The sequence below is a fragment of the Peromyscus leucopus genome, chromosome 4, assembly GCF_004664715.2.
Source record: "Peromyscus leucopus breed LL Stock chromosome 4, UCI_PerLeu_2.1, whole genome shotgun sequence".
NCBI classification, from domain to species: domain Eukaryota; kingdom Metazoa; phylum Chordata; class Mammalia; order Rodentia; family Cricetidae; genus Peromyscus; species Peromyscus leucopus.
Window position 1 is genome coordinate 100,594,518 of NC_051066.1, and position 15,344 is coordinate 100,609,861.

Consider the following 15,344-nt stretch of genomic DNA (forward strand, 5'->3'; position numbering starts at 1 on the left):
TTGCTCACCAACCAAGTAGACCTGCCCCTGCCCCCCACTCTTTTCATCTCCATGCAGTGCCCAGTACCCTCTGCCTGCAGGGCAGAAAAAAAGAAATGACCGCTGGCCAGGAAACAGCCACAGCTTTCTGGGTCAGAAGTTGGCTAGGGGAGGGCCCTGACTGCCAAGGAACTCGCAGTGATGTCAGAGCCCAGCACAACCAGAAAACACCAGCCAACCAGGCAACAAAAGACTTAGCAGAGACACCACGGAGCGAGTCTCAGAGGCTGCTCTTTCCGCCCCCTACCCCTTTCTTGTTATAGGAGGGACAGCGGGAAAAGCTTGAATTTTTAAAAGGCTGCCCATTCTCTCTGGGCTTGCTTTTGGCTACCAAGTGTTAACCGGGGTGTCTTTTTGGAGTTCCTTTTCAACTCCAGGGCACATTCTTCCTAAATGTAAACATATATCTGTGTGCGGGAGAGAAACAGGGAGAACAGCGGACAAGAATATGCCTCCTGCGTGGCCCGACTCTCTTTCCACGGTAATTAACTACACTCAAGCGAAAACCAAAAGTTTGGCGGAAATGCTCTCTCTCTCTCTTTAAGCGGGGGCACCATGGTTGATTCCAGGCGGTTAGAATCCTTAAGTGATACATGATTAGATTGCAAACTAATAAAAATAGCCCGTTCTTGGAAATAAACTTTGAATTAAAAACCTCTTGCTTGGGGAATCTATGATTCTTTTATTTCATTTATGACAGTCCATCTTAAATGGTGTCGCTTCAAGGACATTTTCATTTCTCCCACAACGTATTAAACGAAACACTTGCCTGTAAAACCGGCTCATTAGCCTGCAAAATTATACTGTACTGAATGGCTTTCATTCAAAGTGGAAATAAGATTTTTAGTAGGCAATTTCTGTATTTTCTAAAGATACAGCTATGTTTGATTGCTTCTCCCCAGCTGTTTTGCTTAGTGGTTACAAAGATAAACGGGGGAGGGGGCTTGCAAGAATGAGCTCAAATATAAATCTTCCGACTAGAAAACTAAGACTGAAGTTCGGGGTACAACTGTGCCCACGGCAACACTGGGCTGCAGCGATTTGTCCTCGGGACGTCTGGGGGCGGCTGGGAGAGTAGTGAGGGCGCCTGGAGGAAGGGAGAGGGAGGGAAGGGGGAGAGGCGGCTTTGCAGGCTACAGAGGCGGCGCCAGCTGGGCGACCCGGCTCCAGGAGGCGCGGGAGGAGCGGCTCCGCTAAGGTGGGAGAGCCTGGGCGCGCGGCCGAGCGCGAGCAGGGACGCCGCGGCGGCCACCAGGGTCGAGGCCGCGGCGCGCGTGGGGCTCTGGGCGGCGCTGGCCGCGGTGGGAGCTGCAGAGCGGCGAGGGAGCCGGGGCTCTCGGGGAGCGACTCGGAGATGGATCGAATTACACCATTTGCAGGGCAGCGGTTTGTTTTGCTCGCGCTGGGTCCCGCCGCCGCCGCAGCGGCCGCCGTCAGGGCTGGAGCTGGCGAGTTTCGGGATAGATCGCAAGGCGAGACCCGAGCCCGAGGGATTGCTCTTTCTGCACACTATCTTGATCGGCTTTTCCGTTTGATCGTGACAAGCTTTATTTGTCTGTCTTTTAAAGCAGGCTTCCCCATGAGAGGTAAGACGGTCTCCGAAGCTCGGCTGACGCTCTGGGTGCGTGATGGGGGGGGGGGGGGGACCCCGAGCCCGCAGCGCAGCTGTGTGCGGGCGGGCGCGTGTGTTTGCGTGGGCGTCGAGTCGTATCTCCACCGGAGTTCATTGCTCTCCGGAGCCGCTCGGTCTCCAGCGGTGCACGAGGCGCCTGGGGGGGTCTGGTTGACCGGTCCCAGCTGGCCGGTGGGCGGCCTAGGGGGCGGGGCGGGCGGCTCGGCCCTCCTCCTAGGCGCACCCCTCCTCCCGGGCGCACCCCTAAGGGAAGAAAGACACCCGGGGCCGCGAGGAAAAGTTTCTTCCAGGCAGGGCCGGCTCGCCGCTGCCCCGCACACCGTCAGGGTTAGCCCGCCTTCATCACTGCGGGGCTTGGAACCTCCAGCCCACCGGCAGCGCAACCCAGGCCGCCCGGCCAGCCTGGGCCCCGGGGACGCAGGGAGCAGCCCGGGAGCGCGGAGCCACTGGCTGTCCACGCGGGGACCGTGGGCACCCACCCGCCAGGCTCCCAGCCACTCTCCCCCGCAACTTTGCGTGCTTTGTTCACTGGCTGGAAATGATTCGCCGAAGCGCCTTGGACAGGGTCTTAGCCAGTCGGCTAGGGCTCGGCCCGGAGACGTGTTACGCTCTCAGCTTCCCATCAATTATGGATGGAAACAAATAAGGAAGAGTCAATTTTGTATGAGCCGCTTTCTTCCGTGGCCAGAGGCGTCCTGTAGCCGGGAGCAGCGGCAGGGAAGGCGAGCTCAACATCCAGGTAGGGAAACTTCCAGATCCGGCTGCAATGACCGTCTGTAGAAACTGAGGCAGTAGCCGCCCTGGGAGATTTGGGAGCGCTTTCAGCTCCCAGTGGCACGTCTAACTCTTAGGTTCCAAATTAAAGGCCAGAAAGGACTTGGAGGTGTGGATGCAAACTGAGTTTAGAATTTTTCTCATTAATCGGCCAGCAGGACCATTACTGACAGAGGACTGTTTAAATCTAGTTCTTGGGTTTTTTGTCTTTTTAATGCCAGGGTAGTGGTGGTGGTGGGAGGTGGAGTGGCATTGCAGTAGGGTATGAGTTAGAGCGCCATAGGAATTGGAGCGGTCAGTAACCAATTCCAGTATCCTCAGAGTGGGACAGCACATCATTATTAGAGATACACGCCCCCCCCCGACTTTGTGTACAGTAACTGGACCCCGCGTCGGACACTCAGGCTTCTTTCCCTTAAATCAACAGCTTCTGGTTACTTAAGGGAAATGTCGAGGGCTTCTTCCTCTCAAAACTTCTAGCTACTATCTAAATCTACAGTACCAAAAGATGAGTGCTTTTCCCTCTCCCTTTACTTGATACTTGATGCAATAAAGTAGATTCTTTTGTTTATTTCAATGCTGAGGTCCCAGGGAAAGAGTTAACGCGTTTTTATTCAGTTGGTTCAGTCTCTGCTCCTTGAATAGGAGAAATACTCCCGTTTGGAGAAAATCTTCAAGGCTTTTTTCTTCCTTGTATTGTGAAACCTTAGACAGCTGGAGGAAGTGTTTTACTCTCTTTTTGGTGGTATAAAACAATAGATTCTGGTACTGTGTTTATTCATGATAAGTATCTAGGAAATTAACTTGTCTTTAGTAGCGTTTAATATAGTGAGTGACAGGCTCATTCTCTCAAGCTAGCACGTATTACACACAAACGTTTGCCCTGGCTTAGACACATAAAAATAACAGATAAGCTCTGAGATTGGGTCTGTATCGCCAGGAGCCTAAACATCTACAGATAAACTACAGCTCACCCATAACTGAGACTTGCTTTTCAGTCTGCTGGTGCTTTTGTTAGGTCTCTGAGATGTACACCCAGAGAAGACAGTTAAACACAAGATCCTAAGATTTCTCTGCTGACATTCTTAGGAAGATCAACAACCCACTAGCATTTCTTATTAAATCCTATAGAATATTGGTACCCATCTCATTTCTCCCAAGGATGCTACATAGGCTCCCTTTCTGAGGAGCCCTTCTGTGATGCATGAGAATGTGCCAGGAATACTGTGATATCTCCATCACCAGACATCTGGTTAACTTGAGTTTGATTTAGATCTGTGGGCATTTTGCCGCTCCCTTCCCCCATTTTGATGCCCCCTAATAGCACCAGAACCATCTGGTCATGCCTCCCCTGGTTTGATGGATTTGAAAGACGGCTGTGACGTCAGCCTTAGTCCTTAGAGTGAGGGCAACTTAAAAATCCGGAGGACTTCAGTTCACTGACTTGCTGCACAGGAAGACTGTCCAGTAACTGATTTGGGTAAGTGGGCCTCTGCATCCTGTCTGGTGGTGACTGTTCCTTGAAAGGCCGTGGGCAAGTAGCTCGGATTCAGAACTTTGATTCAGAAAGATAGCCATGATTGTTGAGGACTTAACTGAGTCTGAGGGATCTCTCCTTGCTGCTCCGTCGTAATGAGCCATGGTAATTAGCTTAGTCATTGTTCTTGCATGTGAGTTTCACTAAGATACAAAGAGTGAAAAATGCATCTGAAATGGGGTCATTTTTCACTCTTCTGATGCGTTTTATTCAGGGCTAAGAGCTTGGCTGAATGCCTGACCAGTATTAGTGCAACCATAAGAGGCAAACTCCTACTCTAACACTGCAGGACAAACTATTTTCTTTTATTTCTATTAAGGGTCTTTAAGCCTGCATCGCCTTGAATAATTTCTAGAGGAAGCAAGAGGCAGTTGAGGTATGCCAACCCATCTCTGTTCATTGAGTACCTGTCATTTGCCAAGAGCTATAACCATGAGCCAACACCCTGTGGCCAGATATGTTTTTGTATGTTCACCTTAAGCAACACTGCTTGACTAGAAAACCAGATCTGTGGACAAGAAATAGAAGTGTGTCTCCTTTTTTGTGCAAATTGCTTTATCACAAAACTTTAAAACAAGATAGTCTGCACCTGATGTTTCAAATGCAAGTCCTTCCTGCCCTGAGCATTAATGAATGGGCTGTCAGTGTCCTTTGGGTACTGGGTCTGTCACAGAAGTGGGAGATGGCATTCTTTGAGATTTACATGAATAGAGATGGAGCATCAGAAATCTACCCAATCCAGCACCTTAGGATGCCGTTGAGAACAGCTGAGTACTCCAGTTGGGAGGAAACGTGTTTTGATGTGTTCCTGTGCCATATGGAAACACAAGACCCTGTGACTCCACGAAGCATGCCAGGACACTTTTCGGTTGTGGTGGCTGTTGTCAGGCTGTTTTCCTGTCAGACCTTGATGACAGGGGCAGTGTAGCTGACCACTGATGTGGTTTTCGTTTCTCCTCAACAGGAAAACTATTAAAACTTCTTACTTAAAAGAAAGAACATCAAGCAGAGTACAGCTAAGGGCCTTCAGATCAGTGGGGTGCAGAACCCACATGAGGTGTTCGTATTTCTCAAACTTTTCTTCTCTATCAGGCTTTGTTAACTCACCCAGATTAGCATTTTAACAACCCTGAAGTGAACTTCTGCCATTCTCTCCACTTGGACACAGTATGTAGACCATCCATCATCCTGTCCTTGGCTACAACAGGCTGCTGGCTCTATCACCATTTGGAGGTACACAGAATCCATCCAACTGTGAATAGCACAGCTGGCTACAGCCATTTTTTCTTCCACACCACTGGCAGCATTGTCTGGCTGTGGTAACTAAAGTTAACACCGAGAACAGGAAGTGTCCATTGTTTCCTACCCTGTGCCAGGCCCCTCATCCAGTGTTGGAAGTCCACCTGCCTTAAGGCTTGCTGGCTTGTCTTTCACGTACAAGGGAGCTTGTTCCAGCCTTAAGTGCCATGTGGCCGCAGCAGTGACACTTTAGGCCTGATACAGTTTAGCCACAGATTATAGAATGAGAAAGCTGCATTCAGACCCTGCTCATCCTACCCGTTCAGAACTTACTCTATCTGAAAAGTGAAGAAAGGAATAAGAGTAGCATTTAGCCTATGATCCAGAACCACTAGAGACAGAAAAAGACCCATCTAGCTCTTCAGTGACCTACACACGCCCTGACTTCATCCCTTTTCACAAAACATATGATGGACCTAAACATAGGCCTGTGGTACATAGTACACATACTTTTGTTCACATTTTGATGTTTCCCGCTCTTTGTATCTCTAAGGGTAGCCATTGCTTGTTAGGGAAAGAATAACAGGTGTTAGGTGGGTGAATTTCTTAGGAGATATTGTCAAGCTTTTCATTTGCTGACTTGAACTTTTCTGATTGAGAATACTTCTTTGGGAATTTGATGTGCAGAAAGGGTGAGGTCATTTCGTGCTATGGTGTGAGTGAGATCTACCACAAAATAGTGGGGAGAAGGAGAGTGATGTTGTTGGAAGAGAGGAAAAGAGGGAACAGAAATCACAATGCCCAGCAATGAACATAGTGTGGTGATTAAATTCTAGACACTCTGATAAGATCTTTATCTTGATTGTGTGCAAGACTCAAACACTTACAGGAGGTAGGCTCCATTATCCCTATTTGATGATCAAAGAAACTGAGGTGCCCAATAGGGAATTCCAACCTCTAGACATCCCAGCCCACATGTTCTTGTCCCAGCACTTGATTGCTTTGATATTTCTGACTCTTCTTAATCAAGAAGTTACATTTGGGGAAAAATATTTTTATTGAATGACTTACCCATGTGGGTATGTTCTTGAGTCATGTCTTTCTTGCCAACCTAAGTCATAGGGTCTACTCTTTTCCCACATGTATTACTCTATTCCCACATGCATTACATGGTCAGATAAACGGGACATCTTCAGTGGGCTCAGAACAGCCCCTCACCCAACACTGCTCTCCAGGTTGGTTTTCTTGAATAGGATCATATGGCGATATTCTGTCTAGTACACTTGCCATCTGTTTCCCGATCCTGTCAGGTGACGATCTATTATGTACCACTGTCCCATTTCCAAGAGGTCTTTATGGGCCACATCTCAGGGTTGAAGGTGTCTGAAGCCTGACTGTAGGGTCCAGCATGCCACACACTGTTCTTCATTGTGTCTCCATGGAGTTCTTTGACCTGAGCGATCAAACACACAGCTGAGAAGTTGTCTCCCATGCAGTAACTTCCTTGTTATTATTGTGCTTTTTTTTTTTTTTTGTCAGAGTTCCTATGGGAGGAAAAACATAAAACCAGATTGCCATTACACATGATGCTGAAATTTAAGGTTTTCAGCATATATTTAAGGGAAGGAAATATAGGTTTTAAGAGTAAGAGTTCAGTGTGTCAGTACATGTATAATAAGGCCTCAGGAGGATCTGCACCACTTAGCCTGTTATTGGAGTCTGCATTTAGCAGTAGAGACAAGAGTTTGTCCTGGTACAGAAGAGCTCACCCAGAAAACACTTCTTCTGTTCCTCAGTGGACCATCAGCAACCAGGAAGCTAGGCGCTCTACCTTGTCTAGCACCTCACTTGTTAGCACAGGAGTGTTCGGGAAGATCCCAAACCTCCCTTGGGTAAATTGCCAGATCGAGGAAAGATGCTTTTCAAAGCAACAGACAAAAGAAAGAGCGGCCACAGAAGTAGTGACGTGTTCTGAACTTTCTGTTCTCGTCATTGCTATCCAGGACGCATTCCTTCAGCCTGGACCAAGGGTCTGCTCTGCCTACGTTCAAAGAAGAGCACAGCACAATTTCAGAACCCTAGGTAAACAGCCACAGTAGAATGGGGTGTGTGTCAAGTGCCAGAGAAGAGACACCCAGCCCCATGGAAGCTGAGAAGAGGGAGGTTATTTCTGGCGAGGGTGGTCAGGGAGGCGTTTGTGGAGCCACTGATATTTGAGCTGGTCCTTGAACTAGGTAGGATTTGGACAGGTGGACAGTGAGAGGCGGTGGGGGAGACGTTGAAAGAGAAGGCATTCCAGGCATAGAGTGCAGCTTAAGCAAAGGCCCTGGGGTGAGGTGGGATTGGGGTCAAGGTCAGTTGTCTACATGTGAGTCCTTACCTACTGGAGAGCTGTATTTCAGGTACACAGTGGCAGTTAACTATGCCACTCACAGAGCCGTAGTGAGTGTCTCTGGGCTGCTGGCCCCACAGAGCCTGCCATCAGAATGCATGGGGTCAATCTGTGACAACTCAGATTGCTCCGTGATGAGTAGTAAACACCCCCATGTCAGCTGCAGGTGGATCATGTATACACAGACTCAGTAATGAGGACCCAGCAAGACCTCTCCTCACTGGGATACTTGAACAGATGCAAACTAGGTTGCTGACTTGTCTGCCTTATCTTTTCTTTTTAACACAAAAAAGACTTTAAACATAGACTCTTTCGTTTTAAAAAATTGCGTGTGTGTAGATTAGCATTTTGGAGGAGAGAAGAAGTAGAGATGAGAATGAAAACATTGAACCCCTGATAATGAGGTGGACTGGAGTGTAAGTCTCATTTGGATGGCAGCCCCCGAGGCTGTGGCCTGGTTCAAGTCAGCGGAGGAAGAGACACATATGTTCAGCAAATGTTGTAGTATTAGTGCGTTTTATCACACAGCAGATAGAGTCTTCCATGGCGGATGGATTGCAAGGCGTGGTTGGAGGCTGGGTCAGCTTACTCCTCATAGAGGAAGATTGCCTGGGAAATTATGACTACGTCCTCTAGAAAGGAAACATTCTTTTGTGGTTCTGAGCTCCCAGGACGAACTCTTTTGCCACCAGCGGCTCCCTGTGCTATTTCCTCCCCAACACTGTCACTCCCCCTACCCCATCCCAAACCTTCCTCCAAGCTAAGTAGGACCATGGGTGTTTCTCAGCCGTTGTTAACCCATAGGTTAACATAAATTAGTACCAACACACAGTTAAGTTTAATGGTGGATGTAATATACTTTGGGGGAGGAAAGACCAGGAGTTCTGTAATGTAAGCATGCTTATTAGAATGCATAATGAAGGAGGAATGAGATGAAATGGGTGCATTCGGAATGGTCAAGTCAGCCGCTTTGCCAAGCCTTGCGCCCACCCCTGGGTTTGGTTTTCTAAGGTATATTAAAGCCTCTCGCAAGTTGATGCTTTACATGACAGTCTCAGCGAAGAATCACTGCCCATTAACCATCCATCAGAAATTACAAAATAGATATCTAATATGGGGAACTTTTTAGGAATATTCCGGTGATTTAAAACAGAGAACCTGTTAAGTCTAGGAGTTGATCTGCCGCCTGCACAGTAGCTTGAAGTGAAGGGCAGGCTGCTCGCCTGTGCCCAGCACAGTTGCCTCTAGACCTGACTAAAATAAGCTGGCCTGGCTCAGCTGGGCTAATAATAACAACACTTGCTGTGTGTTTGCCGTGTGCCATGGCATTGTGCCTGGTGCTTTAAATATGTTGTCTCATTTAATCCTCCTGCCGCCGCCCCCCGGGAACGTAAGGCTGGGAGCAAGGGGCTGCCATATGTGAGACCTCACCATGTGCCTACGCCCAAGTAAATACCCTCAATCACTTGGTCAGCATTTTTTAAGGTGGCTGCTATTAATAATATACTCATTGTTACAGGGGAAGAAACTGAGGCGTGGGAGATTAAGTATGTCCTAGAGTTAAACCCAAGAGTGAAAGGAGGGAGTTAGGGTCTGGGAGAGGGGGTGTAATTGGACCGATAAACTGTGTGATCTTGAACACGTTCCTTACTCTCTTTTAAAAAGAAGACTCTGCTGGTAGTACCCGTGTCTGATGAGTGTTGTGAGACACAAATGAATTAATATTTGAAGAGCACTTATAATAGTGTTTGGCATGCAGTAGCGTTTTAAATATACCACTGTCTGTCAGGTAAAAATAAATGTAGTCTGGCTCCAGAGCTTGTGCTTGCAGCCTTCATCCTGTGCTTCTTGACAGGTGTGACTCTGTTACTGCTCTTCGACTAGTGTATGTGACCTCAGCTCCACAGCACCCTCCATACACGGGCCACAGGTTCAGCCAGGCCAGGCTAGGAAGAGGATCCCTGCAGGCAGTGTGGAGACTGACCTCAGCCCCTCCATACCTCTGGGGAAGATCTCCAACCCAGGTATCGACTGTTTGACTGTCATGGTGTCAGAATCTGGAGGCCAGGGCTGGTGCTGTGGAGGGACAGATGCCGATGGTTGGTGTGTTGTCCGTGCTGGTGGCTCCTGGCTTGGTGAAACTTGCCATAAACACTCTGGCACACTCCTGAGCGAATCCAGGTCTCTGACCCGTAGCCAGCAATCCTAAGACTTTAAAATTGATCAGCATCACACAGGCTAAGATGCAGATTCCCAGCATCCTAACCCTCCTCCAGGCAGGCCAGGTAACTAATGCTTATTGTCTGTTGACCACCCTTTGAGAAAAGAGCCTCTGGTGTAGCCAGAGTATCCCTGACAGTCATGTGCCTGCCTAGCATCGGAGGGGGGGAGGATGCAGGTTCCCATGTCAACTTATTACTGGACAGCAAGGCTGGTGTGGACAAGCCACTAGGTAGGTGTGACTTCTTCCTGCCAGCCCAAGGAATCTCAGATAGCTTATGGAAGGGAAGAGAAAGCAATAAAATACACTCCAAGCTTAAAGAGGCTTATTTTAAAAAAAGAAAAAAAAAAAAACCAAAACTCTAGTTTGTAAAAGATTTCCACAGTGAGCAGAAATCAGGAAAGAAAAAGGGTCTGGCTTATTTCTGCTGACTGGCCTGTATCATTTCATAAGCGGGGCTCTGAGCCAGTATTGCTATCAACAGTTCTTGATTCAGTGATAAACTGAGATAAGGGTAATCAAACTTCATGCTTCAGGGCATCAGGTGATTGCCTGCTGTGGTCAGGATGGAATTCTTCCCCCTAGTGCTTTGCCCAATTGACTAGATACATTAGGCAGACGTTTTCTTTTTCTTTTTTTTTTTTTCTTTTTTTTTTTTTTTTTTTTTTTTTTTTTTTGCCACGCTTGGGAGAGGGGGGGGCAGGGCGGGGTGGAGGCCTGGCTGAAAACTCCTGTGGTTGATCCCACATGGGAAATAGTGTGTCTGGAGCACGCAGCCGAATCGTCATTTGGCTTCCTCCTCGTAATCACTTGTCCTCATTCTGTGTACCTGGTGCATCTATTGATGGCTAGAAGGCACAAGTTGAGGTCAGGAGCACCCCGCACTTAGAAGAGGTTGCCTTGCACTCCATCCATGCTCAGCAAATCCAGTTTCCTCATCTGATCGTGCTCTAGTGCCCTGTGAAATTCTAGTGAATGTCAGATAAAATAATTCATGGAAATGAAGGCACTGTTTACATGGAAGGTGCCATCCCAGCATAATGACATCACTGTTCATTGTAAACAACAGTCTGTATGTTTATGCTGGAATAATGTTATCATGGACATAATGACTGACATTGAAGGTTTTTTTGTTGTTTTTTGTTTTTCGAGACAGGGATGCTCTGTGTAGCTTTGGTACCTATCCTAGATTTCACTCTGTAGACTACACTGGCCTCGAACTCACAGAGATCCGCCTGGCTCTGCCTCCCGAGTGCTGGAACTAAAGGCGTGCGCCGCCGCCACCACCCGGCTCTGACATTGAGTTCTTAACCTATGTGGAGCACTGAAAGGTTTTATGTACATTCTCTCAGGGACCTGTCTGTCTTAGTCCTTTGGAACACCTACTTGTTTTATTCCCATTTTGTAGAAAGCAACACTAAATCTCCAGGAATGTCCCCTGCCATAGATGGCCACAAACCAGTAACCTAAGACAGCTGGGATTTATAGCTTTGTCGTCGGGAGGAATCAGAAGTCTGAGATGTGTGTCAGTGGGCTCAAAGCAAGGCACGTAGGTGCCAGGAGCAATCCTCTGCCCTTGCGTGTTGTGGCCTCCGAGGCCGTGGTTAGGCCTTGCTTGTTGCCCGTTCATTCCTCTGGTGTCGCAGTTACCATCTGTCTTCTCTCAGAACTGCAGCTCTCACCTGCCGGCCTCCCTCTCCCACATTTTTAAGGACCATCGCAATTTCTTTGGCCCCTATAGGTGATTCAGGATTAGTTCCCAGTTTTAAGGCCCTTAGCTCACTCTCCCTCGTACCAAGAAAGTTAGCGTTATTTACAGATTGTGGGAACTCAAGTGTTGCCACTTCTCAAGGGTGGGGGCATTATTCTGCCTAGCGTAGTTCAGTCCCTGTGAGGACCTTGAAGGAGCAGACTCGGAACCTCTCTGCCCAGTTCTGACTTTGAAGCCCATGATCTCAACCACTTGCCAGAAGCCACTTTAATGTACCTGGTAGAGAAAACAGTAAAACCTGGGACGTGAGCGGCGAGAAACCCATGTTGCTCCTAGAGTAATTAGTCGGGAGCTTTTCAATACAGTCATGGTAGTTGGTAACAACCCAGACGTTACCTGTACTGACCTTCATGTCCAGCTCTGTACTAAGTGTGCGACACATTGGTGTTTTTGTTTGTCTTCCTGAGAGTGGGTATTTACCAACTGAATGGAAGGGGTTCATGAGTCCACTTGTCTTTTTCTGACAACACTGGCTGAATCAAGCAGGGGCAGTTTGGGGACCTGGACCATTTTGAGGCTTAAAATCTGTGGGAAAGTATTTCAAAGGAACTGTCCACTCGGCAAGGGTAAATGGAGAAAGTGACGGGAGCAACTGTCTTGTCCCTCCCTGGTTTTGGCGCTGCCTCTTGGCCAACTGGATGGAGTTTCTCAAGCAAGACTGTTGCGCTCCATCCCTGATGACCACGACGGTCTCTGGCTTGTGAAGCTTGACGTCCCCAAAGGCCAGCCATTCAATCAGGAGCCTGTGTTTTGTACAGTCACAGTCAGGGCCTCTCTTCTCTCTTGTGTGTAAATTCAGTTATAATTTTTCAAGTCAAAACTATACTTGAAAATGGATTAAAAGCACAGGTCTAGGAGTCTGGTAGCTATCCTTGCTTGGCCACCAGCCTGAGGCCTGGGACAGATCCCAGCCTAATGGCCATCATTTTCTTTTTAGAACAAAGTGAATTTGAGGGCAAAATAGTACCTAGAACCTTCAAGGTCCTAAAATGCTACATTTACCTTCATACAGTACCTTCCTCAGTTGTAAGAGTGAATGCAGTGGTGATTTAAAAACTATGAGTCCACATATGAGTACGATACAGTTGTGTGCGTACAGAGACAGACAACAGATAGCTTGACTTTTCAAATTTATTATTGTCATTTACATTTTACAGCCCTCTGCCTTTTTCTTTGGGGATCACTTATACTTCATTGCTGTTAATATAGTTTTTAGGCGCAATTTTCAGAAATACATAGATAATATTTTCAGTTAGCAATAACTGCACCTCGTTCAGCTCTCGGGAGTTGATGCGATGCTGCAGCGCGGTTTCTCTCTCTGTAATTTTCACTCTCTTCCCTGAAGAGCCATCCCCCCCCCCCCAAACACGTAGCAGGGAGAGGCAGAGAGTTTGAAAGTACAGAGCCGGACCTGACTTATGGGCTGTGGCTATTTTAGATTGTATTGCAGAAAATTGTAGGCTGACATCCAAAGTCAGGGAGAGAGTGTCTTTATTGATTAGCAAAACCTTTTATGAAAAAGAAAGGGGTGGTAGCCCCTCTAAAACTAATTTGTCATCTTTGATTGAGTACAGTGGTCCCCATCATCCATGGGGAATTTATTCCAGAACCTCCTCCAGTGGGTACCTGAAGCCTCAGCGCCTTGAACGCTGTGTGTACCATGCCTCCCCGCCCCCATATAGAAATAAATACCCGTAATAAAGTATAATGTGTAAATTAGGCCCAGTAAGAGATTAACAACAGCTGCTAATAACAGAATGGAAGCATGGCAACAGCACACACTAATAAACGCTGTGTTGATGCGGTATCTTTCAAAACATCTTGCTGTATGTTTGCTTTTTCCTTAAAAGTAGCAACTTCGTGGCTTCTCTCTGGCACATCTCAGCTGTCCAGATCGCTACTAGACTCTGAAGCCATTACCGAGTCAGAGATAGGGTTTCTTGGGCTCAGCACTGTTAATACCAGCAGCCATCCAGCTGATCATGAAGGCAGCTGCTCAGTGGCCAATAAGCAGGTGACTTTAGACATAGTGTGGTGTCCCTGGACAGAGGGGTGATTCCTGTACCAGCTGGGATGGCTTCATTTCCTGTTGCTGTGATAAAATACCCTGAAAAAAGAAAGTTAAGGGATACACAAGGGGTTGTTTGGGTCCCACTTCCAGGTTATGGGAAGGTCAAGGCAGCAGGAACTCAGTGCAGCTAGTCACATTCTATCCCAGGTCAAGAGCTGAAAGCAGTGAGTGGATGCTTGCATACCAGTGCTCAGCTTGATTTCTCCACTCTTACACAATCCAGGATCCCATTTCCAGGAAATGATGTCACCAACAATGGGCAGGATTTTCTGCCTCAATTAACACAATCAAATAATCTCCCACAGAGGTGCCCAAAGGCCAACCTAATGCGACAGTCCCTTATAAAAACTCCCTCCCCAAGCACATCTGGATTGTTATCACAGACAGGGCAAGACTGAGTGAGATAGCTGAGGCTTCCTCACATGACTCAAGGGTACTTGACATAAAACTGATGGGTCATTTGTTCCTGGAATTTTCCGGTTAATAGTCTCAGACCACACTTGGCCATAGGTGCTTGAAACCACAGAATAAGAGAGGCTTGCTGTATTTCCTTAAAAAATACGTGTCTCTTTAAAAAGCATGCTAGCATTTAATCCAGATGTCGCCTGCAGTTTCAGCCCCCTGAATTGTCCAAATCACAGAAAGTAAGATGAGGAAGTTCAGCCCAGGTACAAGCTTGCCGATGACCACTGTTCAGTTCCTACCATTGGAACTTAAGGCTTGGTTGCATTTTTCCCTCACCTGTTCTCACTATCTTCATGATTTTTTCAAACTCAAGATTATGAAAAGTAACTACACTATTATAGAGACGTCCTTTACACTAGTATATATCAGTCTAGAGTCATAAAATGATCCAGTGCCACCACACATTCACAGTCTACTCCACACAGAGCTTCTGAATAGGAGCCTCGGAAGTCAAGAGAGACAAGAGATTGAAACCCTGGCCTGTGTTCAGTGGCTATTAGAAATTGAATATATCACTAGTCTCTCCGAATCTTGGTTTCCCATTCTATAAAGTGGAGAAAGTGTTCTTAAAGAGATGTAAAACCAATGAGCATACTGCATGGGAGCAGTCTTGGCATTGTTAGCGCTCCATACTGCTCCAGACTGATGAGAATTCTTTGGGATGAAAACAAAAATCCCAGTTCAAAGATGTTTAAATGATCAGGGCCTCATGTCATGTTATAGAGAGTTCTGAGATGTGCTGGCTTTGAGTTGGTTCATTCTTTAGCCAAGCAAATGCTTGCTAGAATGCCTTAACGAGTGACCGATTTCTCCTGGGTCTCATAGGATACAATTGTTCAGCCTCTCGAATCTGGAGTAGAAACCAGTCTTAGACAAGGGAATGGGGGTGTTGTGAGTGTCCCAGGGTACAGAGGTTGACATACTCCTGGCAGTGAGCATAAAAGCAGCATTTGGATTCCTGAGCACTTATAGCTATACCTTGTCAGATATATATGTCATATTTCTACTGTGTGCGTCACAACAGTGTGTTTGCATCCAAACTATAGAAGTTTCATAGTTGGCAAGGAATATTTTCTCCATTATTTAAAAATTTTATACACCTGAAATAGAAATTACACTTGATTAGCTAGTTAAAAATATAGAAGGTGTTTGACATTGGAGGAAAAATGCTACCAAATGTGGGCTCAGTATAAAGCATACGT

General features: G+C 47.1%; 1 protein-coding gene across 15 annotated transcripts in view; it reads left to right on the forward strand.

The window, feature by feature from the left end:
* The first annotated feature begins 1,181 nt into the window (after positions 1 to 1,181).
* Sema6d (semaphorin 6D) overlaps positions 1,182 to 15,344 on the forward strand; it is a 57,116-nt gene continuing 42,953 nt past the window's right edge. For 4 of the 15 annotated variants that reach the window (XM_037205185.1, XM_037205182.1, XM_037205184.1 and 1 more), the window contains exon 1: positions 1,251 to 1,625. The gene's annotated coding sequence lies outside the window, so the exon portion shown is untranslated. The other 11 variants (XM_028878744.2, XM_037205181.1, XM_037205183.1 and 8 more) reach the window with 7 other exon arrangements.